This window comes from Coturnix japonica, chromosome Z (assembly GCF_001577835.2).
Source record: "Coturnix japonica isolate 7356 chromosome Z, Coturnix japonica 2.1, whole genome shotgun sequence".
NCBI classification, from domain to species: Eukaryota; Metazoa; Chordata; class Aves; order Galliformes; family Phasianidae; genus Coturnix; species Coturnix japonica.
The window spans coordinates 16,695,044-16,722,580 of record NC_029547.1 but is presented as its reverse complement, the minus strand read 5'-3'; the positions used below and the strand labels follow the sequence as shown (position 1 = coordinate 16,722,580).

Here is a 27,537-nt window from a genome sequence, read left to right as displayed (position 1 = left end):
ACTTCACTAGTCACATAAATACGCAGTTTTACTGTATAACAGAATTAATAGTTTTACAGGCTCCACAGAATTAATAGTTCTACAGACTCCGCTAATGCACCCTATTACATTGCAAATAATAACAAAAACCAAAAATCTGCTTACATTAAGTTTGATAAAGCAGGTGCATGAATGCTAAAATTCTTTTATTACAAAATATTTGCAGGATTCATGTGCTGAATAAGATTAGTTCTTCCCACAATATGTTACAAGTACCTCAAAGGTTTAAACTATGAGCACAGTGCATCCTTGACTCTCTTCAGTCGAGGAATTACAACAGCTTAAGGGATGTTCAAAACACAACAGAAAGTAAGTATTACAATCCTGATAAACATTATGAAAAGTCCTTAAGGACTTGTCTTCTAGAACAAATGAGGAACCGTGTTGCCATCAGTGGGAAAACTGCATAAAATGGCTCTTGTTTTCTAAAACAGAACAGAAACTGGGAGGATGCTTACAGAATGGGAACTTTTTATATTCTCTGACAGATATTATTACATCTATTAAGGTAATCTACACAGATTTGATTTGAATACCCTTGTCATCTAATGAACTAAGGTGAAGGCAAGAAATAGATACGAGTGAAATAATTTTGGTGTACAGTTTGGTGTCATGAAAAGCTACGGAAAAGCTACTTTCCAGGACTCAGGGCAGCAATGAATTTTTGACAGAATCACTAAACCAAAAATGCTAGAAGTGTAAAGGTTATCCTGGGGAAGCATCATTACATGATTGTCTTTTACCTATAATTTTCCCCAATTCTCTGCTGTTAGGCAGTGTCGGAAATAAGACACTGGGTTAAGAGGACCACTCATCTAAACGTTGCATTTTTGTTTTTGTGGTTTTCACAGCTGCCTCAGCATCACCTTTTGCTTATTTTTTTACAGTGAGATTGAAATGTATTTTTTCAATCTGAAGGCAATGGATACAGCATCTCACTGAGATGAGTCTAGAACTGGGGAAACTGCTTTAATCTGCAAGAAGTGAGAAAGCTCACAAGCTCCATCTCAACACGAGGAAACACTTTTCTGCAAATGTAATGGAGCACTGGCACATGTTGTGCAGGCTCCTTCTTGGAGATGTGGTATAACTTAGAAGGCAGCTAAGCACTGCTTAGCCTTTCACTCTCTCCCCAGGGGGAGAGAATAAAAAAAATTAAAAAAAGACAAGAATTAGAACTCACAAATTGAGATTAAAATTATTTACTAAAACAGGAAAGAAAGAGAAATAATAGCAATGAAAAAAAGTATATGCGCAAGTCAGTTACTCACCACCCATTGACCAATGCCCAGACATTCCCCAAACAGCAGCAGCCCTCTGGACAATTGACCTCAGACTTATAGTCATTTTACATTATGCCATATGTTATGGATTATCCCTTTGGCCTAGTTAGATTAGCTGCCCTGGTTCTGTTCTCTTCCAACTCCTTGTGCCAGTCCCTTTTCTGCCAGGACAGTGTAAGAAGCTGAGAGATTGAAACATTCTTGGCTCTGTAGAGCAACAGCTAAAACATTGGTATGCTATCAACACTGCCTTTTCTCCTGAAGACAAAATATCACAACATATACTGTGAAGGAAAAATCAATTCAGTTCCAGCTGAAACCAGGACAGGAGATCTTCAAAAGTTGTGGGGCATGGGCCTAAGCACTCTGCTCTGAGTGTCCCTCCTTGAATGGAGTGCTTAGACGAGACAGATGCAGAAGTCCCTTCCAACTCTGTTCTGTGATTCTCAAGTCCGCTAGAAAAGACTTTCGACTTGGCCCTTTGCCAATGTTTCACTGACAAAAACTACATTACACACATGTTGCAGGCTGTTCAGACCACATAGGTTTGTACTTCTTCCAGCCCTACCCACACAGATCTGTGCAGACATTGTCTCTGGGATCTAAGTGCAGACGTGACTTTTCATGTAGCAAAACTGTGCTGCTCCTGTCAGTTAGCTTCCTGTCCAATGTTCAGCCAGCCAGACTGAAAATCAACACTGATCTAAGAAAAACCATTCTAGATTGATGGTCCCTGATTTATTTAATATCAGATTCTTATTGGGTTGTTTTTTGTTTTTTTGTTTGTTTTCCTCAATGATACAGTTCTTAAATCCTGTATATTAGTCCATGTCTGCATCATCCTGCCTGTACTAATCTTGAAGACACACACATTCTATCAGCATTTAGGAAGCTGAAATGCTCTGAAAAAAAAATATATATATATAATAATAATTTTAAAAAAGGCTTTTTGCTTATGAAGCTCTAGCTATAGAGTATATTTGTTTTCCAGTCTAACTTAACACTCCACTCGAGTCAGAATCCATTCAGCACTGTGCTGGAAGAACAACTTATTTCATGTGATATATTGGAAATAACACTGAGATTTTTTTTTCAGAAAGTGTGGTTTTCTCTTAACACACACACACACACACGCGCGCGCAAAACAACAACAACAACAAAATACTGAAATGGAATATGTAGGTTACAGTCTTTATAGTGAGATGTCTACTCATCAGATAAAGAGACGTTAAATTTACATTTCTTAGGTGCTATCAAGCTTAGCTTCTTGTGGAACTATTTTTATTTATTTATTTATTTATTTTTCATAGAATGTAACAATGAACAAAAGAACAAAGGCAATCTGAGCTAGACATACATCTACAGTGAGATTTCCACAAAACAATAATTCACTGCTTAAATGTTGGCTTTCACAAGATTTTCAGTCCTACCTAACAGTGCTTTATGACTATGCTTTGTAGCACGCAGACCTGGATTTAGTAATTTTAATCTGTAAAAGCACATAAATTTCTAATTATAGAAAAGTAAATGATGCAATTCTCGATGCCAACCACAGACTCAGAGACCTAAGAGGCTGAGGACTTTGGTGGCTTGTGTTCTTACATAAGCCAAAAATAGTTTTTGGAGTCCACAGCATAGAGATGAATGAAAAGAGAGAAATGTTGTTAGCTTTAAATATTTTCCCTAGAATAGCTTTAGTTAAGATAATTCAAAACAACTCAAGTGTCCCAATCCCTTCCTTACCTCCTTCAATTGAACATTTTCTAGGTTACTTCCTGGGTCTACTCATCATTATGTCATTTCTACGCTCTGAATATTTGCTTTAAGGGCTTTTCTATGAATACTTTTCTTCAGATATCTGTGTGAAAAGAGTGTTCAGTTAACCATCTGTAGTCCTGTTGGTTTATGATTGGAACTAGTATTGGAACTAGATATTTTTATGCTTCTTTTACAGAAAAACTATAAACAACATTGACTATCATCACTTCAGAACTGCCATAAGCATTTGTACAAAATGTAAATGTATATTTATACCTCAGTGAGTCTTTTCAGTATCAAGTTTGAGAAATAATTGTTAACAAAGAAAATTTTGTCAAAGACAGTTAACACCAAAGATTATTTTTATGTTGGTGCTGAATCTTTGAATTAGTCCTGAAAAACAGATTGTTAAAAAACTGGTCTTCACACCTACACTGGTACAGCAAGCAATTTGGATGGGAATTGCTAGGTTTAATTAGCTCCTCTTTTCACTATCAACTTTGGTCATTTAGGCCATCTATAGTTTCCAACAGTGAAAAATTTCAGCAGCAGGATAAATGTATAATATACTTTTGAAATCAGTGGGTCAAATACATTGCAAAATGTAGTTCTAAGCAGCTGCATCAAGCGTTATTTTTACTTAGGGAACATTATCATCTTTTATTTTAAAGTAGACATTAGTAACATTTCTGTGTTGCTAATATATCTACACACTGAGATAAGCATATCTCAGAATTGCTTTCTTTGTGTGTGTTTTCTTGGGGGAGGAGGATAGATTTGAGTCAGGAGGCATAGCTCAATGCAGGCTTGCAATGGGAGCTCACCTGCAACAGCGATTAAAGGTTTGGATTGTTTATCCAGAGCTCTTTTTAAAGTATACCTGTCATCTAGACACCCAAATGCAAAGTCAGGATGGAATAGATGCAGTCAGTATATTTGCCTGGAAGTTCCAAACATTCCAAAAGCAAATCCTGATAGAAAAAGGAAATTCAAAGTGGTTTGACTACTATTGATATGTCTTATACTTGTTGAGTACTCAGCAGAAAAGTCTTATCTTTTGAAGAATTAATTTATTTTTCTTATATTTTATTTAGTGCAATAGTTGCAGATGACTGATTTTATGGGGAAACTGTTTCTGTCTGTGAACTCAGAAATCTTTACCAAAACATTTAGATTCACCTTATCTATTATTTCAACACACAGAGAGCTAGGTATTTTATATGTTGCTTTTGAAGAGCTCTTGTTTAGATTAAACTGGAGATGTATACCATTCATTAAGAGGTTTGAAGGAAATTATGCAGCCATAGGGAATGCCTTTATAACTTCATAATCAACTGGGGAGCACTCAGCAGACCATTTGTTATGAACTCTGAATACAATAGATTTAAACAACAACATGCAAATATATAGCTATGCAATATTGTTTTAATTGATGCTGTATTTACCTCATTCTATATTGTTCATATTTGACTTTAAACAAACAAACAAACAAAAAAAAACCAAACAAAAACAACACACACAAACAACCAAAAAACTAAAACCAGTCATCAGCCATCTGAAGCAACAGCAGGAGGATATATAGAATATTCCAGGAGTTCAGATATTCTATTGCTATTGATAATTGTTATTTACAAGAGGAAATTGTTTGTTAGAAATGAAGTGAGCATTACTGTACTTTCTGCCTGGAGAAGTTTATGAGAATCTGAGAAGTCAGTAGATTAAAAGTGAATACTGAATCTATGTCTATTTTCAAGAAGGTCTTTGAACTCACTGACAGTTAGAACAACAAAACAACAACAACAACAAAATATGGAGCAGAACTAGCTAATATTTCATTTCTAGAAAATATAAGGTTTTAAAAACTTTAACAGATTTACAGAATCTGATGATTTCAAAATAGGAGAATGAGAAAGTGAACGACCATCTTCCCCTGTACCTATGTTTTGCTTCCAATAAAGACTCATTAGGGAATTTTCTGATACTACAGGTGTATGATCACATGCAGGCTATCATCTCAGAGACAGCTTGGATCCCCTGGGCAGTAGCAGTGCCTACAGAGCAACTACATCAGCCAGCATGATGACATCTTATCTGCTATTATTTAAGTTACATATTTCATCATTCAACATCTATCCTCAGAAATTACTTTTTTTTTTCTTTTTGTCTCCATAGAATTATGTTCAGTGAACAGTCTTCATTCTGAAGAACTCATCTTTTGATAAGTGTATGAAAAATTCTTCAACATTATCTCACTAATATATCCAAACACTATACAATAGTTTTTATTACAATGTCTTTTAATCACTATAAAAATAAATTTCTTTATAGTTAATTTACTAAATAAGAGATTAGGTGTTAATTTATTTAGCCTTCTCTAGTGTTATTCAGACTCTCAAATTCAGATTCTCAGAATCATCAAAATAGAATCCTTAGATTGGAAGGGACCTTTAAAGGCCATCTAGTCTAATTGCCCTGCAATTGGCAGACTCACAGCTAGATCAGGTTGCACAGGGCTTGATCCAGCTTCACCTTGAAAGTCTCCATGGACAGGGCATCAACCACATCTCTGGGCATACTGTTCCAGTGCCTCACCACCCTCATTGTAAAAGACTTTTTCCTTATGTCCAACCTATCTCTACCCTGTTTGAGCCTGATGCCATTGCTACTTTTTCTGTTACCACAGACCATGCTAAAGAGTCTATCCCCCTTCTTTCCTGTCTTTTCTGTGTTTTTACTTTCATGTATCTGGATCTACCTGATGTCTCATGTATTGTACAATTACTAGCTTTCTGGTGCATGAATCATCTTATTGTTATTAACTTGTATAACTGGTTTTAAGGGCACTACTTTTGTACATGGGCATTACTGAAGTAGAAAATCCAGGTCTGTTCAGCCATGACATGGAAGGCCTACTTAACCAGCATGGCTGAAGCATGCCAATAACTTATATAACCACTGACATACAAACAAATGGTTGCACATGTGGTTTATATTTATTGTGGTTCATCTTTGATGTCCCAGCCATGTACTCACTTCCATCTGTGAAAAACACCTAATAACATTCTTTAGCATCCTAGGGTCAGAAAAATTGAATCTCTAACACAGCCTCATTTCTGGACCCGTAGTATGAATCTTTAAGTTAATAAGGTCTTATGGAGTACAAATTTAAAATAAGCAACATAGTTTCATGATACCTTCTAATGGTTTGAAAATAGCAACCAGTTCAACTTCTTCAGTGAAGATGCAGTATTAATCTGATATGTTTATTGAAGGAAAACCTGCACTGAGTTTCATTGCCAACTAACAGTAGGAGAGTACAACACCAGTGTTTCTAAAAAAAGAGCTTTCCACTTACATTTAAAAAGGCTGAAGAACAATGAAGGAGGTGTTCGGAAAGGCCCAATGGCATTTATATCATAAAACATTACTTAGTAGCATCACAGTAGTGTTTAAGTATTTGGTTTTTTGTTTGTTGTTGTTGCTTTTCAGTTCTTTTATAATACACATTTAAATTTTTGTTTGGAACTTGAGTTTGGAATGGTTGTATCGAGTCAGCTGACAGTCATATCTAACATAATACTTTGCTTTTAATGATTTCCATGTGATTGCGTATTAGACAAACCAGTCAAACTAATGTCTCTTCAGAGCTTACCTTTTCTTTATGATTTGCTTCATCAGAATTAACAAACTGACTTGTGCTATTCTTAGGACATTGGGATCTCAGAGATACTCAGTCTGTGCTTCAGCATTCTCCATTAATCAGTACAAAATGCAAGAGCATTTGTCAAATCCCTTCCAACTAACACAGCAAGAAATCCTTCCTGCTATTTGTGCAATAATTCAAAGCTAAACATTGATTAGGAAAGATATGTTCAATTTCTTCCTCTTCCTCAGGAAGGAAGAAGAGCTTATATCTTCCATCTCCATTTATTAATAATAATAAATTAAAAAGTATATATATTTTTTAAAATCACTGTTAACTATAGGATATAATGATAAAGGATAAAGGATTTCTCATCTTCTCTTGAAACTGTTCCACTCTGCTTTTAAACAATGAAAGAAAGAAATAATCAAAATATTTAACTGAGACATGAAAAACAAACCTGTGTGTGAGCAAAATCTTCTTTTGGTAGCTAAGGAAAATCTGTCCACTGATGGATTTTCCATCAAGGATTAATTGAATTAAATATAAAAGTAGTCTTTGGAATTGGTTTTGGCCTTTTTAAAAATGATTTTTTCTCCAAGGGTAATATTCTAACACCTAGACCACAGAGAAAATATACACTTCTTTGTAAATCATTTTGGCTTACTTTCAGTCCTCTTGTCTAGATTTTACCTCTGTTACTCACAGAAGTTAGGGATGCTGACCAAAGGGACCTGGATAGACTTGAGAAGTGGGATTACATGAATCTAATGAGGTTCAACAAGGCCAACTGTAACATGTTACCTTTGGGCTGAGGCAATCCCAGATATCCAGTGTGCAGACTGGGAGACGAACCCCTATGGAGATTATGCGATTATGGTGGATTAAAATTTTGACACAATTCAATATTGTGCTTCAGTAGATCAGATGGACAGTGCTGTCCTGGTCTGGATCAGAAGATGGGTGGCCAGCACGGTGAAGGAGGTGATTGTCCATCTCTATTCTGTCCTCGTGAGGCCCCATCTGTAGTGCTATGTCCAGGCCAGAGGCTCCCAGCATAAGAAAGATGTGGGGATCTTGGAGCAGGTCCAGAGGAGGTCCAAAGAGATGATCAGAGAGTGGAGTGCCTCTCCTACAAAGAAAGGTTGAGAAAATAGTCTTGTTCAACCTCCACAGCTGGGGGGTTGGAACAGAATGATCTTTAACATTCCTTCCAACCTGTGCAATTCCATGATTCTATGATACTCTTTGATAATTTACCATTCACAGAACTGTAATAAATGCTGTAATTAGGAATGTGCTCTGGTTTTATGGAAAATATGAAAGAAGTTCAATACTAGATACACATAGTAAGTGGATAAGAGAGTCCAACTAGCAGAAAATTCTGAGACAGAGAAATGTTAAACCTTTTTCTGAGCTGCAAAAGGTAACACAGGAACTGCCTCTGTGTTTACTATCATGTTATTTTAATGTGTGAGCTTTCACTCTGATTCATTAATAGTTATACCTCTAGTAACAGTACAGTGTTTGCAGTCTAAAACAGATTTGTGCTCTCTGATCCAATTCATTGTTCTATTTGCTGGATCCAAGCCTAAATAAACAGATGAATGGAAGATCCAAGTTAATAAAGACCCTGTCCAGGAAAGAATGGAAGCAGCCTTCCCCATAACTACTGATGTTTGCTTATGTTGAATATTACTGAGGGTTGAATTCTGATTTCTATGACTGCTTGTTCTTGTTCTTGTTGGTTCACTTTGAGCTCTCCAGATGAATCCAGCTGCTCCAAACTCCAAACTTTTACACTACTCCTGTAAGTCTCAGTGTGTCATGTTCTGGTTTCTGTCACCAAAAAATTTGAAATATGTGCGTATACATACACACACGTGCCTATATATATCTGTGCATAAATGTAAATGTAAACATATGCATTTATTTGTGTATATCTTTCTGTTGGAACTAACAAAAAGGTGCTGCTTTCAGCAGAAAGATTTCCTTTTTGCTCTTTTCCTGTTTGTACCACGTGCAAGATGCTATCCACCTTTCAGAAGTTTTGCATTAGTGATTAGGAGGAGCTTGTAACTGGGCAAATGAGTTAACTATATGAACGTTTCAGAGTTTATCCAATTTTTATTCTATAATTTAGTTTTAAGAGATCTGGAGTAACAAGATACGAGCATCTTATGACCATGTCCTTATTCATTTTTAAAAGTCTATTGGATTGCTGTGTTGTATTATGTTTAGATCTATCCACAGTTGTACTATTGACTTTGACAGTAATGTGATCTGGACATTTCCATGACTGGCCTTAAAGTGCACTACCATTATAGTCTGGATGTGCTTGCATAAGCACTTCTGTTGATTAAGTGGTATGATTATTTTTTCCTTCTTTCTTTATAGGACACATAGGATCAGACCCAAACTTGCCTATTGGCTACCACCCCCCTCATCTGTGCAGTGAACAGGCTTTTTGCATCACTTCCACATATACTCACAGATTTGTGCTATTCTTAGTTTAGTGATGAGAAAAACAAATAAAAGACTACATTCAAATTTGGCAAATTCCCTATGGAAGCTTCTACTTTTAACAAAAATGGAGGTTTTGAATATTTATCTGAAAAGGGGATGCTCTTGAAGAATGAAAGTCATTTAATTCAAAATTATGCGGAATGTTACTTCACTTGATTCAAAGTTATCAAAGGGGGAAAATATAAATGTCAAGAAAATTGCTTACTCTCCCCTTCAGTTTTGGATTAAAAATTTCTACCTTGACCTCTCATGTTTAAGCTCTAAGCTGTTCTACTGTTGCCTCTTCAACCCAGGCCTCAACAAGATGCTGTGGAGGATGTTGCTTACCTTGCAAGGAGCCCCAAACAAGCCCTCATGTGCTTGTTTCAGAACTCTATATTCAGTTTCATTCACTAACAGCCATAATTCAAACTAGGTCGTCTGAAGCTGAATGTCTTGATCATTGGACCAATGAATCAGTGTTTTCTGGCCCAATGTCTCTGTTTAATTATTTAGAGAATTTCTGACCTTTTGTGCTACAGACAAACATAGCTGGCGATCAGTGCATTTAACTGCAATGAAGGAAAAGGTAAAAGGTTGAAGACCTTTTATTTGGTTTAGATCTTTTCTTACTTACCTGCTCTTAGAGATTCTATGTTAACCTCTCTCCAGCTTTGTGTCCACAGATACTTCTGTCTTCCCCATCTTCAACTTATTTTCGTCTATATACAAATATTACTTATTTTACAGAATATTTTGAAGAGTGGGAGAATTTCTGCCTAGTTCAAAAATCAATCTTTGATAAGCAGTGCTTTGGTTTCTTGTGAAGGGTGCTAATTTCCTTACTTGTGTTACATTCTCTTTTTTACAGCATGTTTTTTCAAGGATAAAATGGAAGAACATCTTAGGTGCTCAAGAAATATTCTTTTTTCACATAATAATTTCTTGAGTTTCTACTTCAAGTGATGTCTAAATTATATGAGTATGATAAAAATAATTATTTTTAAGTGTTTTAAAATCACTTTTCTTAACTGGAAGTATTTTGACATATAATATATTGCAAAAAATTACTATGCTAATGTTGCTATCCCAAGAATTTAAAACTCTGGGAAAGGCTCAAAAATCATGAAATTCAAAAATATCATTTGACTTTTTTCATACATTTTTTTTAAATATTTTAAATCAGTAGAGTGCCCTCAGGTTGTATTTTCAAGCTTTCCATAAACTACCTGCAGTCTTATGAGTCCATGCATATTAAAATATGTGTTGGACTTATGTACTAACAAAAGTCCAGAAATCTGGACAGAGTACAGAATTCCAAATTTCCAATGAATCTGTAAGACCTACTTTTCAACCTTTTTAACCAAGGCTTTTTAAACTTCTGCAATAGTCAAGTTATGATGTGAACCTTGTGCCATTTTTGCTTTGGATTATGAATGGATATAACAGTACTCTTTTCATAGCACTTCCTTGGATTGTTCATGTGGTGCTCTCATCTCTCAAAGTGCAAGCCTGGTTACTCCCTGAATGTATAATATACAATCTGATGATATGCTCAAGTGGTTTTTTTTTTTTTTTTTTTTTTAACTTTTTTTTCTTTCTTTCTTTTTTCTTTTCTTTAACTTTTTTTTTTTTTTTTTTAATAAGTAAAATAATGTCTATTCACAGAAACACGTGTGGCTGAGTATTTTGAAATGTCTGTTCATGGAGGAGCTGTACTTTTGATATTCAAGTATGCAGATTCTGATTCAACTTTTCTTGCTTTACTTCATACTAAAAAAGAAGCCTTCATCAAATTCACTAAAAGCACCTCAGGGCCTTTCAAGTTGTCAACAGTATTTAGAAATGAGCAATACAGACTTTATTCTATTAAGACTTGATTTCTCTGTCAGTTTACAACTGAAGAGTGGTTGTGTTGGGAAAAAATAAAATAAAAAAATGACATTTGAATTTTTCTTTCCTTGCTTGTGCAGTATCATGAAAACTTGCCAGTCAGCTCTCTGCCAGCATTTCCATACTGGTCATATCATTTTCTTGTTCAGTTAAAATGACAAAACATCAATGTGGGATTTAGGATTTGCTAAGTCATTAACATCATCTCAGCATTAATTGTGTCTTAAATATTATGTTCTTAATCTGCCTGATCTGGAAGGTCAAGCTGTGCCCACATGGTGCCTGCTTCTATGGACTCAACATGAGGAGCATTGGTTTTGCCAGAAGTGATAAATCCAGCAAGAATCCAGCTTATTTCTAACTTTGTATCTATCTAGCAGTCTCAAATACATATTTAAAGTACCTATCACTATATCGTCACATTGCCAAAATTTGTAAACTACAGAGTCACTCAATAATTGGAGACTTCATACTTATTATTTCAAACTAGATTTCTCCACTCTTTCAGGAAAATGAGATAATGGGATTAACAGATTTTATAAGGAGTTCAAGATTTTACTATGAGAAAATAACTTATTGAAGCAGAATGGACCATGGTTCTGCTACTGTGTCTTTTCTTCTGGAAAGGAGTTTACAAAAAGCTCTCTACCTGTTTGTATTATCTCCTTGTGGAAGATCAACAATCAGATAGAAAATATGACAACAAGAAAAGCACTTCATGATGCATTTTTCAGTAGAAATCTTTCCTGAAGGAAGGTGAGATCTTGTGCAGATGATGTTTTCAAACACAGCTTTCACTTTGAAGGAGTTGTCTTTGTGAGCATTAAACAAATATTCTGTGCAGGGAACTAAATGAGGTCATATGTGTATTTAAAAAAATAAATAAATTGAACAGTATATTGAAGGAGCCTTTCTATGCATTTGTATCAGAAACAAAACTGATTTTTCTAAGTATAAATCTCTGCAATTTTATGCAAAATAGCTTTTTACTTCTACTTATTTAAATAACTGTTTTCCTTGATTAAAAACAAACTAACTAAAGAACTGCCAAATCTTTTTTAGCCATTTGGACAAACAACATACTTCCACTTCTGATAACTAAATGTAAACCTACCAGGTTCCATTCCAGAACTGGGACTCTGACAGAGATACGTACCTTTAATGCTTTATAGGTAATGAGGATTTGAACTGAAAATTTTGTGGGACAGTTGGGGATGTGCATACACATGCCCAGATCTGTTTGCATACCTGAGCTTACTAGGCAGCAAAGGTAAAAGACAGTAATATCATTAAGCACAACGATATTGGGCTTTTATTATTAAGATATTACAGATAAGATGAGAATATTCAGTTGTTTTGATTTGGAAAATAGAACAAAAAAGCCCATTACCCTGTATTGGTACCTTGGGCCTTGGAATATTTTTATGTGTGTGTATTTGGCCATGTCTGTGTGTCCAGACACACAAACGTCCATGATGAATACCTAGGCATTCAAGAATTCCCTCATGTGTAACACGTTGTTGAATATAATTCTTTACTACTTGATACAGCAGGTTTGATCATGGAGAGGTGACACTCTCTGGCTATAATGCTATGGCATGTAGCTATTAAAACAAAGCCATAAAGAAAGATTTACTGTGGTTTGTAAAATTCTATTGTAAATGGACCTCTCTGTCATCATAGCACAAGCCAGATTTGCATACTGAAACTGGAATGTAGGAGAAGCAAAATAAAATCCATAGACTTTGTGCTGATAAACTGTTCAAAGCAAAAGTCGTTGCATACAAACGCAAGAACTGCAACATAATCTGTGTTTGTCTACAGGCAAGATCCTGACCATGTTCATGTGCTATTCTGCCAAAAAGTGAAGTATGTGAGCACACTTAAACGGTCCCTCTCATACACTTCATTTTGAGTATAAACTCATCTGCTTTTCTGATCTAGGCTCTCAAGTTTGTAAAAATCTGGAGTGATTATTCAAACTTAATTATGCTGTTACAGATAGAATTTTTCAGAGTTCTAACATATATATATATATGTATGTATATATATATAATGTGTGTATTACATAATACTGGGCTTTACACAGATTAGGACAATTTCCTAATCACAGATTAGGAGAATTTCCCTCATTCTTGCACAAGAGTGGTGACAAAACCCATCCCTGAACCTTTCACGCTGAGATTAAGTGCAGTCCCAGTCCTGAGTCACAGCACTCATGGCAGTGATGAGACAATTCCTCCTTTCCAACCTTGTGATTCTGTGATTCTAGCCCACAAGCATAAGCTAGTTGTACATGGAACAGTACTTTGCAAAAAGAATATTATCTCAGGGCATGGGCTGAAGCACATTATGAATTGTTCTTTGCTACTTCTGAGTAAATTTGCATTTAAAAGCTCCAGAAATTCATGATTGCTGTGATTTGAAGAGAAATATGAAAATTTATAAAATCTATAAAATCTAGAGAGCAATCTTCCTTATATGGCTGGAGTTCTGTGTCCTGATATATGAGGTAAAAAAGATGCCTCATGATTTAAGCATTACTTATTCTGGTAAGTTACTGAGAAGCAAGATACCAAGACACAGAGCAGAGTGCTGGTCATTCAGACTTGGAGATGAATGTGAAGGCAAACACAAGGGTGGCTGTAACATTGTGCTTCTGCCTAGTTTAAATTGTCTTACTAAATAAAGCAGGGTCAGCATGTAGCGAATATAATATTAAAAATCCTAAGTGGTAAAGAACAGTAAACATATACATTTATCCTCAACAGCTGTCCTAAAAGCCTTATACTATATTTATCTGCATTGTTTTTCAATAGCAGATATAAGTTCTATAACATTATAGTGCAGGTGCAAATAATGAAGTGACAATATCACCCATGACACACTGCATGCAAGCATTCATATATCTCTTTAGAGCTCTTAAGAGAAAAGGCGGGGCACTACAACAGACTGCACTTTATGATGGAATGTTCTAATAGAGATTTAATACATTTATCTGCCTTCTGAAGCCAGCAGCTATGGCCACTGCAAATAGCTGGCTGGCCACAGTTATTATCTGAGCAATCTAAGTAGTTATGTTTTGAGCTTCAGAGTGTTGAAGATAATAGATCAGTCTAGACTCAGTGCCTACACAGTGGTAGATTGCTTTCTCCTTTCCACTTGATGGTCAAACTCAGCTGATAATTGACTTAATGAGAGTTGCCTTGCTCATAAACTAGGGAATGAGAGGACTGTTTACACAAAAGAACAATATTATGCTCCCTGTGGGAATCTGACAGATTTTGTTAGTTCAGGGGCTGTTTAACAGTTTGGACTACTGTGGTGCCTGTAGAAGACTGCCAGTTGATAATGGCACCTACCTTGGATTAATGAAATCACTTGTATCTTTTGCTTAAGCAAAGTGAGTAGTGAGAAAAAAAAAAAGGAAAAAAAGAAAAAAAAGAAAAAAAGAAAGGAACCACCAGCATATTAAAATTCTAGACTTTGAACACAGAAACCATGTGATTAGACTTCAAAATTTCCTTATTCTAGTTAGGATATTAGGGGTCATTTTACCTACAAGGCTTTAACAAGCCAGACTACATATTGGTAAAACTAAATTGACTGTGGTAACTTAAAAACAGGATGAATTTAAACAAACAAACACCTTACCTTTCCCTTTCCTTTCCCAGAAAGAAAATGTTGTCAATTTTTATCCACGATTAATTTTTCTTGCTCTGAGAGGACTATTATTTGACTTGCATTCTCATTGAGATAGACATTCTGCTTACTACTGGGTCCAAATATAAGTTGTCTATACTGTATATAGTGTCCATAAGTTGAATATAGTGTAGAACGTTCCTGATTTGCCACTATTTGTAGAAAAACATCAAAACACAGTATTTTCTCCAGTTCTGCTATGTATTTCCAGATTTCAGCAATGATCCAAAGCCATTTTTTCTCCAGGAGGGCCCAGACTTCTCTCTCCATGCTTCCTTCCAGGAAACCATATTCAAAATTAAGATCATTTTGGACCTATTTTACTGTGATCTTGGGGTAATGTATGAGGTGTCTATACTGTACTTTGCTTAATTATGGCCTCGTGTGAGTGTACCAGAAAAATGGACAGGAAGGGAAGTTATAGTGAATGTGTTTGGAATAGTCAGCAACTCTGCCAGCACACCTGAAAACTGTGGATAATAACGTGGATATAATAATATACCTATCTTTTTTGTTTGTTTGTTTGTTTGTTTGTTGCCTTAAGTTCACCCACTGTATGACTGCCTGCCTGTATCTCCAAGGTCCCTAAGAAGGTAATAGAACTGCCTGAATTCCCATCCCTTCCTTTGCTCAGTACTTGAATATTGCTTCTTAAAACCATTTCCATTATTTCTCTTTGTAAGAGAACATTTATAATTGTTCCTTGGTACAGAAAAACCACGTGGTCCATAAGCAGATCCACCTGTCCAGGTGGTGCTTTTCCTCCCTGTTAGCTCAACCATGGGAAAAAGGTGAAAAGATAACTCTAAAGATACTATGTATTGATTTCAGTTCAGGAAGAGGCAGAAGTTAGGAGAATGATATCGTGAGATCCCTTATCATAGGTTATAAACCAAATTGTCAAAAGACAAAAAATATTGACTCTGACTTGTTAGTTGAGGATAAAAATACCAAAAGGTTTTTGGTAAAAAAACCTTCATTCAAACAATCATTCATTGGCTTATTTTCCTTCTATGCTGGGGAGGACAGGTAGTCAGGGGAGAGAATACAGATTGTTTCAGTCGGCTCCTGTTCAACTGATGATAGTATACACAGCTGTATGAGCCAGTGCCTGCCAGCAGAGGCCTGACCCAGACAATTAACCTGATATTAACGCTCCTAATGGTGATCATCTGTTGCCATATGCCTGCAGCCTGAACTCAGCAACAAGACCATTCAGTTCTCAAGTCATATCTGATCTTTGATCACAAGCAACTGAGCTTGGGTTTATTTTAAAAGGGAAGCTGAGTTTAAAATCTTTGCTTGTAACCTGACCATTCTATGGAATAATTAACATCCCTGAAAACAGCAGTAACTTATTCAGGAAAACCTGTGAAAGTCTGTTGTCTGGAGTCTAATGGTTAAACAGATTACCTGAAATACTTTTTTACATTGTGGCAGACCTCTATTTCACCTTGTCTAGAATCTTGATCTATCTAAAACCATGGAAAAGCTGGGATAGTAAAACACATTTTCTAGCCTATTTGCTTTCTGATCTGAATATCTTCAGTGTCCCTGTTAACCAGTACTGTTATTGTTCTGGGAGTAGCTGTTAAATGCAAAAGTAATTTGAAATACCAAGTATGTGAAGTAATTTTTCGTGTACCCAGATTTTGATATTTAAGCATATATGTGCTAAAGCCAGTATTAGCTGCACAACTGATTGTGTTAATCCTTGTTTATACTGTAAGTAAGCTGCCTGGCAGGTGCTACATTTTTTTTTTTTTTTAATTTCAATTCTACTGCTTTCTTGGATTTATTTTCTGTATCCTTGTCTACATAAACAATGGGGTTTGTTTGTTTGTTTGTTTGTTTTTTCCAGCAGCTACTCAGCTTTGAATATCAACAAGGACAGTCAGAGTGGAAATGTACTACACAATACAAGCCTTTCCGTATCATTCTTACAGACAATAGTATAGTACTGAAGTAAAGAGTGTATTGATTAGGAATAGAAGACAAATTGGTATTTTAAAAGGTATGACTTTTTTTAACTTCCAAAACCAGAAGGGGCCTTTTTTTTCCTCTCCTGGGTATTAAGATTTGTGAATGATGCTTCCACATAGCTCTTTTCCTCAGTCAATATGTATGCAATGTATCAAATGCTTGGGCAACATGTACCTAAAATTTGGCCAAATACTGTAGCATCCAGAGAGACAGAGAAGCTATTGTAAGTTTGGATATGTCCTTGTATTAAAGTAGATAAGCTTTATTAATGAATACCCCATTAAATATTTGATGATCAGTAGAAATAATTGTGACTTGCTTGATACAACTGAAAATTGAGCCACACAAAAATTACTGCATGTTTAATGCTGAAAGTGAGGTAAAATTTTTGTTTCCTCCCCTCTTCAGCTTGCTGTGTTCACCACAAAGCAAAAAGAATATAACACATGATGCAAATAAGATAGCTTCACAAATTATTAAGTAGCAATATTTCATATTTTTTCAGCAATGCATGTAAAAGTAATCCATTGTAGATTTTGTAATCCCTTCTTGCAGAGAAAAAAAGAGATTAATATAAGCTAACCCAGCAAACACTTCTGAGTGCAGTCGTTATTATTATTAGTACTAAGGAACAGTAATTGTGATGTAAACAAGACTTTTAAAGACTGAGTCCTTATACCACTATGTTTTCTCTTTTCCACACGCACAGCATTTTCTTTCCAGATCTGATCCTTTCAGGTATGTCATGTTCTCTAAGTTCTTGTCAGCTTCCTTGGGAGAAAATGGTGTTCAGATGGAAGTCTTTGCTGCAGAAATAAAGCATGGTGGAGCAGATTGCTCCCATTATTAAGCATAGTCTGTAAAAGCCTACTCTTAAGAACATTCTAGAATGTAAGGTAGGAAGCATTCAACAGTTTAATATAAAATACGGTGGATCTGAAGAAACTTTACTTCCATTAAACTCAGCCTTTCACGTGAGTGTAGGAACTGCACTTTATTTGATATAAATAATTTTTACTCTTCTGAAAACTTTTTTATCTAATTAAAATTCAAAATAATTAAAAATTTAATGATCAGATGATCACTAAAAGGGATCAAATTGATCTGTAAAAATGAACTGGAATGATTTCTTAATATTTTTGTGAGTTAATTCCTGAAATACTGAGAGGATCTCCTTCTAAATTTATGAGGAAGAATAAATATTTACACTTTGTACTAAAAGCTTAACTCAGTATTCCGCTTTTCCAAATTTGGTGGTAAGAAGGAATATCTTGGACTATCATTTGGCTATTTAATGTGCTTGACAGAAAAGTCACAGTTGCCTATCTAAACTGGAGAATTACATCTCAAGGAAGAAAACTGTATTAAGTTTGTCTCAAAAATTTTTGCAAAGATTTCCATGATGATGACAGAAATGTGGTAACTAGACAGCTAGGAGAGGGAAGTGAAAACCATGCTTTCATATCAGAGTAAGAATAACAGCAATTTGGAAGTAAACGTGCCTAATAAGATATTGAAATAGAGTACTTCTAGATCTGACAAAGCACAGAAGTGAAAAAGTTTCTGGTAAGTTCAAGTATCCTAGAAAAGTACATCTGGAAACATAATAAAAAATGGAATTGAATGCTGTTTATTGTATTTGCATCTCTTTGAATCGTAATAGTGTGCACAATGCAATTATGGAAATAAGAAAATACTTTATTTTAAAATGAAATTATATTGAAAATCTGACCTGAAATTTCATGGGGGAAAAAAAAAAAAAAAAAAAAAAGGCTTTCCAATTAGCTCTTGGTTTTAAAAAATGTATTCCCAATTGTGAAGATTTTGTGAAGAGTGAAAGAGTGATCTCTTTTGTGAAGAGATCACATGAGATTTTGTGAAGAGTGGAAAACCACATTTTTATTGGATTTATCTGATTCCATCTCAAAATCAAAAATCAATTTTATAAATATTTATTTTTTTTCTATTTTAAATTCCGTAGTGCAAAATATTTAGATTATTAAACAGTTTCCATATCTGCCTTCCTTCTCAACCTTAACTATAAATCTGCAATTATACTTTTGGCATCACCTTACAATATTTTTTGCTGTCATGCACCTCTAGAGACTGTCTATGAATTACAGTTGAATCCACTTCTCCCACATAGACCTTAAGTAATTCAGATGTATAAAGCATAAAGACAGTTGAGTTTCATGGGGTGAAAAATAGCAAGAGTCCCAAAAGAGGAGCAGGGTTAACAATCCCCCTCTCTTCTCTCCTACCCTCCCTACCCTCTACCCCCTGATACTGAACAAGTTAGTAGGAAATGTTTATACCTCCACTGTTTCACTTATACCATGAAAGGTATACATTGCAGGTTAGGAAAAAAAAAAAAAAAGAGACTCTTCAAATGGTTGATCTTATGGTCACAAGGTTATATGGGACATCAAAATCTGAGCAAGCTCACTTCAAAGGTGAATTCCACCTCTGAGGTTTCAGGCTGACTTCCGCTTTCATAATTTTGTTTAACTTTTTTAAAAAAGACCTTAGGAAATGTGTAGTTATAAATGAGAGCAAATAAACTGTAAAATACTTTGAATGAAAGCCCAAAAGCATCACCATAAGAACTACTGAATAGAATGAGAAAGCAAGGAGGAAGCCAGTATGAAGCCTGATCTCTTTTGTGTATGTACAACTATTTTTCTTTTTGTCACTGACTCTATTTCTGGAAAGCATCTTTTACTCCCTTATTTCCCTTGATTTAATTCTGGCCTGAGTAAAATGAAATCTTTCCAGATTTTTCTTATCCACTGAGGGATGTATGGAAATATATGGATTTCAAAGTAGCAGTTCCAAACCTGGCCCCTCTATGAGGCAAAGAGAACTCTCCCTACTTGAGCAATAGTGGAGCTGTCCATCTGGTTTGGGCTTCTGGAAATTTCATGTTGCATGATTTGAAGGTAATATCTGGATGACAGTGCCTACACAATATGAAGCATGTTACAGAATGAGTGACCATCTGTTTCCTTTCCCTGACAGCTTGTTTTGCAAGGTGAATTTTAGCACATTGTTTTTGTATTTAACAGGCTGGATTTCAGAGACAAAGTGAGGTGACTTTAACAGATGTGAGAGTACTCCTGAAGGTGCTGAAACAAATGACATTCTGATCTTAGAGACTGGGATCCTAAATATTCATGCACGAACACTGTAGTTCAAAAATCTGTTTTAGTTTATACCACATCCACATGTATATTTTCATCTGACTTTGGCTTTCCACATGTATTTTGCTACAGCGTGCATCTGAACCTTTGTAGGATTTGTCCTAAAAGTAAAACCTGCTGATCCAAATGCAAGTGGACTTTTGTCTTCGAAGGGCAGGGATATAATCAAAAGCCAGATCACTCTCTTGTATACCACTCATGGCAAAAAGTGGCATATAATACATGTGATCCTGATGCAACAAAGTTCTGCACTTCATCCTTTGGTTTCATCCTATGTGAATGGCATGACTGTACAATGATATGGAGGAATGTATCGTGACCTTCCTTTAACCTACAGACTTAGGGAAAAAGAATAGGAAAATGAATGCAGAAATGTATTTACATGCCTGAAAACCTAAAAAATCAAGGACTGCAAAAGCTAGAGTTTCACTACTAGTATGAATTTGGCCATGTGAATCAGGCTGGCTATTCTGTTTCTGCAAATATGTACACTACAGAATGTGTTATTCACCTAAGCTGAAACATACACTGTGTGTTTAAGTGAATTAATCTGTACATGTTCAGTATTACAAATTTAGAAATGTGGTCAGCAAAGTACTGGAATTTTTTGTGTCTTATATGCAATGAAATACGGAAGCATCATTTGTTATTGATTATCAGTTATTTCATCAGGTGTTTGCTCACAGAAGAGTGGGCAAAACCTACCATAAGAAATGTAGCAAACACATTCCAACAGTTTTCTGTTCATTCCAGCTCTATCTCTGATGCTCTCTTGCTTATGTGCTGACACTATTACTTGGCCCCCAACAAATTTGTCTTATGTTCAGGTTTATTTTTTTTTTTTCCCACCAGAAAACTGGCACGCTTATGAAAGATTCAAAGAGGGTTTCTGGAGAAAAAATACTGGAGTCACTAAAACCTCACTGAAGAAATTTTGCTGAGTATCAAAACATTTTTACTGGCTTGAACATGTGACGTACTGTTTTGGAGGAAGAAAATCATAACAAACTCTTATTATGTTTTCATTAAATTGCATTAACAGAGTTTTTGCAACAGAGTTCTCTCCTTAGGCTTGTTTCTGTTAGCAGTCCTCTCTGTCACTGAGGGGGTATTGGGTGAAATTCTGTTTTCCTCAGTGTGGAAGGTTTTCACTTCCTCAAAGTTTTCCGGAGCAAACCCACTCTCAACATCATTCATTCTGGGATTAAATCCATCAGCTATAGTGAAGACATTTCCAAGACAGAGCATAGCCATACCTAAGGAGTCTTTCCTGTGAATACCACTCTTTGAATAACGGTTATCCTCATCACAACAGCAGAGAAATTTAGGTTCACATAAATCAGAAGAAACCCTTAGGTTGTCTTCATTGCCTGTGAAAATAAATAAATAAATAAATAAATAAATAAATATCTAGAAAATCAAACCATTTCCTGAAGAATTATGACAATTATTTTTATTCTTACTCAAAATTGCCTTTGCATGTTCTAAACATATGTGCTATTTTTCCTCTCTGAGTTCTTAAGAAACTTCTAACATGTTTCAAAAACCCGTGTTTCATTCCGCTTTGGTGATTAAAACAGTTAGACAATATAAAAGTAAAATAAAGCAACTCGTCTATTTCATCTAGAACATTTTAAACTGTTAAAAACACTTTGAAAAGCCTTTTATTTTAAACTACAAAACTCAAATGAGACTTTCCATTGACTTCAGTAAGCTTCAGCTCAAGTCCATATGGAAAATATGCCTCTCTAAAGAAAACTATCCCACTTCTGTCATGATGTTGTAGTAGTCACTGTGCTTTTTTCACACATTGTTTGGTAAATCTTGCTATAATATTTCTGTCTAAGTAAGTTCCCATTTTAGTCTAATATTTAGAGAATCTTCTCTTTTTCTATTTGCAATGTATCACATAAACATATATTATGCTAGGATACAGGCTTAAAGGGTCAGCAGTGTTTTAAAAACAGTTGTCACTGTCAAGTAAAACACCTGGTCTGAAGTTCTGTTTCTCTCCCTTTCTCTTTTTTTTTTTTGCTAAATTAGTTTCAGCATCAGTGCCACAAGCATACTATGGTTTCTTTTCTTCTAACTTTTGCTATGTAGATACTTAAAACTGCTAGGCTTTAAAACTAAAAACAATTATTTTTCCAACTCACATTTCCATTTTTAACAAATCTTCTATCTAGAAGAAATAAACACACACACACACAAAATGAAGAGGTAGCTTTGGAGAGCTGTAAAAGGATTTACACTATATTAATAAAACTTCAAGGATTGTTTGGAAAGCAAAAACAATAAATGGAGCTTTATAGCTTTAGAACTGTAAAGAGTCACAACGAACAGTCCAGGAGTTCTTTGCATACTTAATAAGATTTAGAACAAACCTTCAAAAATCATGAGCAAAACAACATTCTCTTATGAACAGTTAGGATAAAAAATACACAGTGTTTACGTACTGAGCTATCAGAAAATTTCACAATACAATTTGGATCTCAGAATGAGGAGAGTTTCTGAACCAATGCAATTATCATCAGAAAGAATAATGAGAGAGTTCACTGAAATCTCATTCAAACAATTGTTATGTGAACTGGCAAAAAAGCATAAAAGAAACATAAACTAATGGCTAAGAGAACATTTCTTGGCTGGGAGGGAAACAGGAAGATGCACATGGAGGAAATGTGGTAATACTCTATAAAATTGCTGGTACTAGGTTATCTGTGAATAACATGCATTTGCTGAGTAAGCAGAGGTTAAAAAAAAAAAAATCTATAAGGCAGCTGCTTGAAACTTACCTTACAATCAAGAGTATATCATTTACGTCATAAAATATAAATTGAATGTGACTATAATAGTTCTTGAGTTATATACTGAATTCAGAAGGTATTTGGGTTACCTCAGGTGAAGTTTAACATGACAGAGGAGATTTTACTGACCACACAGTGATTATCCATTCTTTAATTCATACAGCAAATCATGCTTCAAAACAATTTGCAAAGTGGTAAACTCAGAAATAATGTCAGAAAATACTAGTGGTTTGATGGAGTGACAGGTAAATTTTCTTCATTATCATAAATGTTTGTTAAATGAAGAATTACTAGACGCTTTTTCTACACTGAGAAAATTCAATGGAATAGATTTGTTCCAGTGGCTAACCAGTATATCTAAAAATTAGGAAAAATTTGATGGAAAAATACTTCTCTGTATTCATAATAATTACAAATATCCCTCTCCCCTGTATCACTTTGTCTCTTCCATGTCAAACTGGAAAGAGCACAGAATTAATAAGATTTTATTATCATGTTACCCAGAAAGTAGAATCTCCAGAACAGTCAGGCAAGTCAATATGGAACATAAAATCCATTTTGTTAATCTGTTGCAGTAGTACTTAGAAAGGTCATATATATATTTTTTTCCAGTAGATGTGTTTTCTGAAAGCTGTTGTTTTAATTATGCCTAATCACTTAAGAAAAAGGAATTGGAACAATTATATATACATATTGCTCAGCTATATATATATGCCTACATATGTTGCTCAATTTAAGAACAAAACAGGTAGGAAAATAATATCTGTGTGACTGTAAGACTATAAATCACACATTAACTAAAAATTTCCTACGTAAAAATAAGAACAGAAGGAAAAAGCTTTGTACTGGAAAAGAAACATATGATATGTTTCTTCTATGTTGGCTGGAAAGACATGTTTTAACGAGTTGCAAAAATGGAGAAAATTATTGTAAAGTCTTCTATGTGGATCTTTTCCTTGCCTGTACATAGGAGACAAATACAGAGCTGTTCACTGCACTTGGGGAAAAGCAAAGTTATGTCAGCTTCTGAATCTTTCTTGGCAAATCTTTGTTCTGGCAGTTTTTTAAATCACTCACTCAATGCATTAGAAATATATTAGCAGAAAAAAAGCAAAGCAAGATGCTTTAAAGATAAAGTAGGTATCTCCTGAAGCCAAAGTTGATCTGCCAGAATGAGTTTAACATCAAGAACAACAAATATGCAGTTAACCACTTTACTGCTTTATTGACAGAAGATATATGTCTCCTAGAAGCAGTGACTATGCCCATAATGCTCTTATGATATTAAAAATATGTTCTCAGAGTTGAAGCTTTTTTAAAAACAATATAATGATTGTTTGTATTTTTTATTAAATGGCACATACTCAAAAAGACCATATTGGCTGTTATAATTACTTGCTATCCATTATATCACCAACATCATATTGACTTCTCTTGAACTAGAATACCCTTTGTTACACAAAAATAGTTCACATATATGTTATTTGTTAGATTGTGTCTTAACATGTCAAAGTTACTATCAATCAATCAGTGATGAATCTGAACTGCGCTACATTAAAACTAATAATGCAAGCCATAAGTTATGGCTGGAAACAATATTTATGGAACGAAATGTCAAGTGTCTTTGAATAGGACACAGTCACTGGTCACAGCTATAATTCTGTATATGAAAAGGAAAAAAAAAAAAAAGTATTTTCTTTGTATTTTAATCTGGAGTAAACTGTTTATACGCAAAGATTCTCTCTCTCCCTCATCTCACTTTAACCAAAATTTTATATATTCAAATATATACTATGTACTCTCTAGATAGGCATATGCATTTCTTATAAATAAAAATTACAAGTAGGTAACTTTTTTCTTTCCCTTTCTTTCTCTCCCTCTCTCTTTTTTTTTTTTTTTTTTTTCCTTGTTCTACATATGGCTTGTAGAAGTACAATCTCAATCTGAGAACTGAGATTTAGGGATGTGGGGAAAAGTATTCTTTGTCCTGTAGCTTGATCAGCTTGCACTGAATGAAACTTTTTAATTCCTTCCCAGAGAAAGGAGGACTTGATGGCCAATGCAAGCATTACAATTCTTACTCCGTCAATCTGACCGCTGTTTAGCTTTATTTTCAATTGAAGAATGCCTAGATTTTAGATGCCACATTCAGTGAGTTCTTCATTACAAATCTCTACTTACTGATGAGACAATATAGCTTTTTAAGTATTTGTATAGTATTAAGAGTCTTTCAGAACTGGCTTATAAAAATCCGTTCTCATTCTCATTGCTAGAAGCCTCCACACATCTGGGGAAAAGTCAGAGTATGACCAATTCATTGTCACTAGAAGTTATTTCCCTGTTCTTCAAATTCAGCTTCTATTGGCAATATATATATATAAATAAAAAATATATACCGATATAAAATTGGTAAAAGCAGGTAAAATAAGACATTTTTATTAGAGAGTAGTCACATTTGCTAGAAAATGTTATATTGATTGGTGTAAATGGCTTTTGAAAAGTATTTCTGCCAGAGCTGAGATTTTCACACATGTAATATGGTGCAAGTCTGTGCAGAAGTTGGGCTGAGATTTTAAAAGGATGATAATGCATATACGTTGGGCAGTGTTCCTTGCAGAAACTGCACAGGAATTTTGATCAGGGAGGGAGCCACCTATTGCATTCATCTAAAGATGTAATTTTTGAGTTTGTGTTAAAAATTTATAACTTGATGTTGTGAAATAAAATATTGACATGGTTTACTGAATGCTGTCTGAAAACAAGTTTATTGGCATTTTTACACCACGTGATCTGTATTTTCATCCCAGCTGATCATCACAGATACAGGGGCTTTCCAAGAGGGGAATTTTTGGGGTCCTTTTCAAATCTCATTTTTATCCAATCTTGAGAAAGGGAGAAGAATTCTTGACTAAGTGCAAGTTGTAAAATACACGTAATATCTACTCACAGGTCTTATCAATGTATTATTACATATGACATGAGCATGGGAATGGGACAGTGTAAGGGGGGACTTCCCAGTCCAAGCAACCACATTTGAAGGAAAGCAAAGGACAAATTTTTTTTACTTGATGAAAATATGTGTCAGCATGACTTCTGGACAAGAAGACAGAGTGCTGAGAATTCCCTGTAGAGATATTTAAACCCAGTTAGAGAAACACTTGTGATTTAAATGGCCAGTACTACTGAAAGAAATCAAACTGTCTCTAGCAAACCTTCCATATATTTCAAGAGGTTTTTACCACTGTCATACTGAAAGGTGAAGTTTTTCTATCCTGGATGGTGAATTTTTCTCTTTAGCAGTCCTGTTGAGATTAGAGGGCTTAATTAAGATTAGAAAGCATTTCATCTTAATCACTCAATTGCACTGTTTTTTTACTGAGATAGTTGTCTTCTCTCCGACACTTGTACTTAAACATTCATAGACAACTTTTCTGGATCAAGCAAGCAAATGATCCCCAACTCTTGCAGAATCTCAAACAGTAAACTAAAGCACCAGTGAATAAGTGAGATTTTTTTGTTCTCCATATCCCTTCTTCCTTCTAGTGACCAAAGGAATTAGAGATTTGGTAATAGTTTCCCACATGGGGAATTTGCAAGTCAGTACTATCAGGAGCTAAAGTCAAAGGAAATAAATTAAGAAAATGCGATTTGGTAGAAAATAAGAAAAAGATAAATATTAGACCAAAGAGGCCTGGCAGAGACATTAGTTGCAAAGACAACCTATTGACTTAGAATGTCCTGAAGCTGGAATGATATACCTGGAGGGTGGTCTCAGCTTTCTGTTACAGATGATGACTATGAAAACACTGAGAACTGAAAATGGCTACAAGGTTAGATCTACTCTGGGTCCCAATTTTTGTGGAAATTCCTATGTCATGGTGACATCTGAAAATGTGCTTTGTACAGGCTAATACTTAAGAATGATATCTTTATACTGAAAGAACATTTTAAAGGAGTCAATTAAGATAGCCAGTTGAAGAAATCTTATGCCTCTGTTTTTTGTTTTTGTTTTTTTTTATTATTATTCATAAAAGCAGGGATCATGTACATAGGAACAGTTACTGTTGAATAGATTGCTGATGCTTACTAACTTTTTATGATCCACTTATATGTATGCCCATGCAATTATATTCTTTGTGTTGTGAAAAGCAGTTTTAATAGAATTAGTGTCTTATTTGTCACATGAGAGAAGAAACAGCTACTACAAAGTTGAAAATATGGCATGGAAGCACTTAAAGGATTCTGCTTGAAGCCAAAGAACTTACCATTTTACCACCATACTGGAGTGCAGATTACCAAGGTTTTGGGGGCATTTAGTCTTCTGTCTTCAGATTGTATCAGAAGCCTCTGTTTATTCTTTTCCTCCATTAGCTCTTTTCAGGATTTTTCTCACATAAAGAAGGCATTTCTGCTTAATAGTGATCAAAGCGCAGATGCTTACTGAGGTAACACAGTCACTTCCTATTCATTAAATCATTCCAAATACACCTCTGAGATGTTATCTGTGGCTAGTTGCTGAAGTTCCACTGAAGTTCCAGCTTTAGTAGCCAATCTAATCTATCTTTTATTATTATTATTTTATTTTATTTATATATTTAACCAGCAGCAATGTATATTTTCTTCTATATAATAACTTATGCTTTATTCATTAGTATATTGGGCATCCATGTCTATGTTTTGGTATAATTGAGGAGAGGTCAGGATGCAGCTGGTTCCAGCCAGCTTCA

The 27,537-nt window shown here is 34.9% G+C and overlaps 1 long non-coding RNA gene across 1 annotated transcript; it reads right to left on the bottom strand.

Annotated features, from left to right (window-relative positions):
* On the bottom strand, positions 1–27,213 carry LOC116652539. Its single transcript, XR_004305686.1, has 3 exons — positions 27,076–27,213; positions 21,263–21,376; positions 1–7,855 (listed from the first exon to the last, which is right to left on the bottom strand). It is a non-coding gene; the product is annotated as an uncharacterized LOC116652539 (long non-coding RNA).
* Positions 27,214–27,537: the final 324 nt, after the last annotated feature.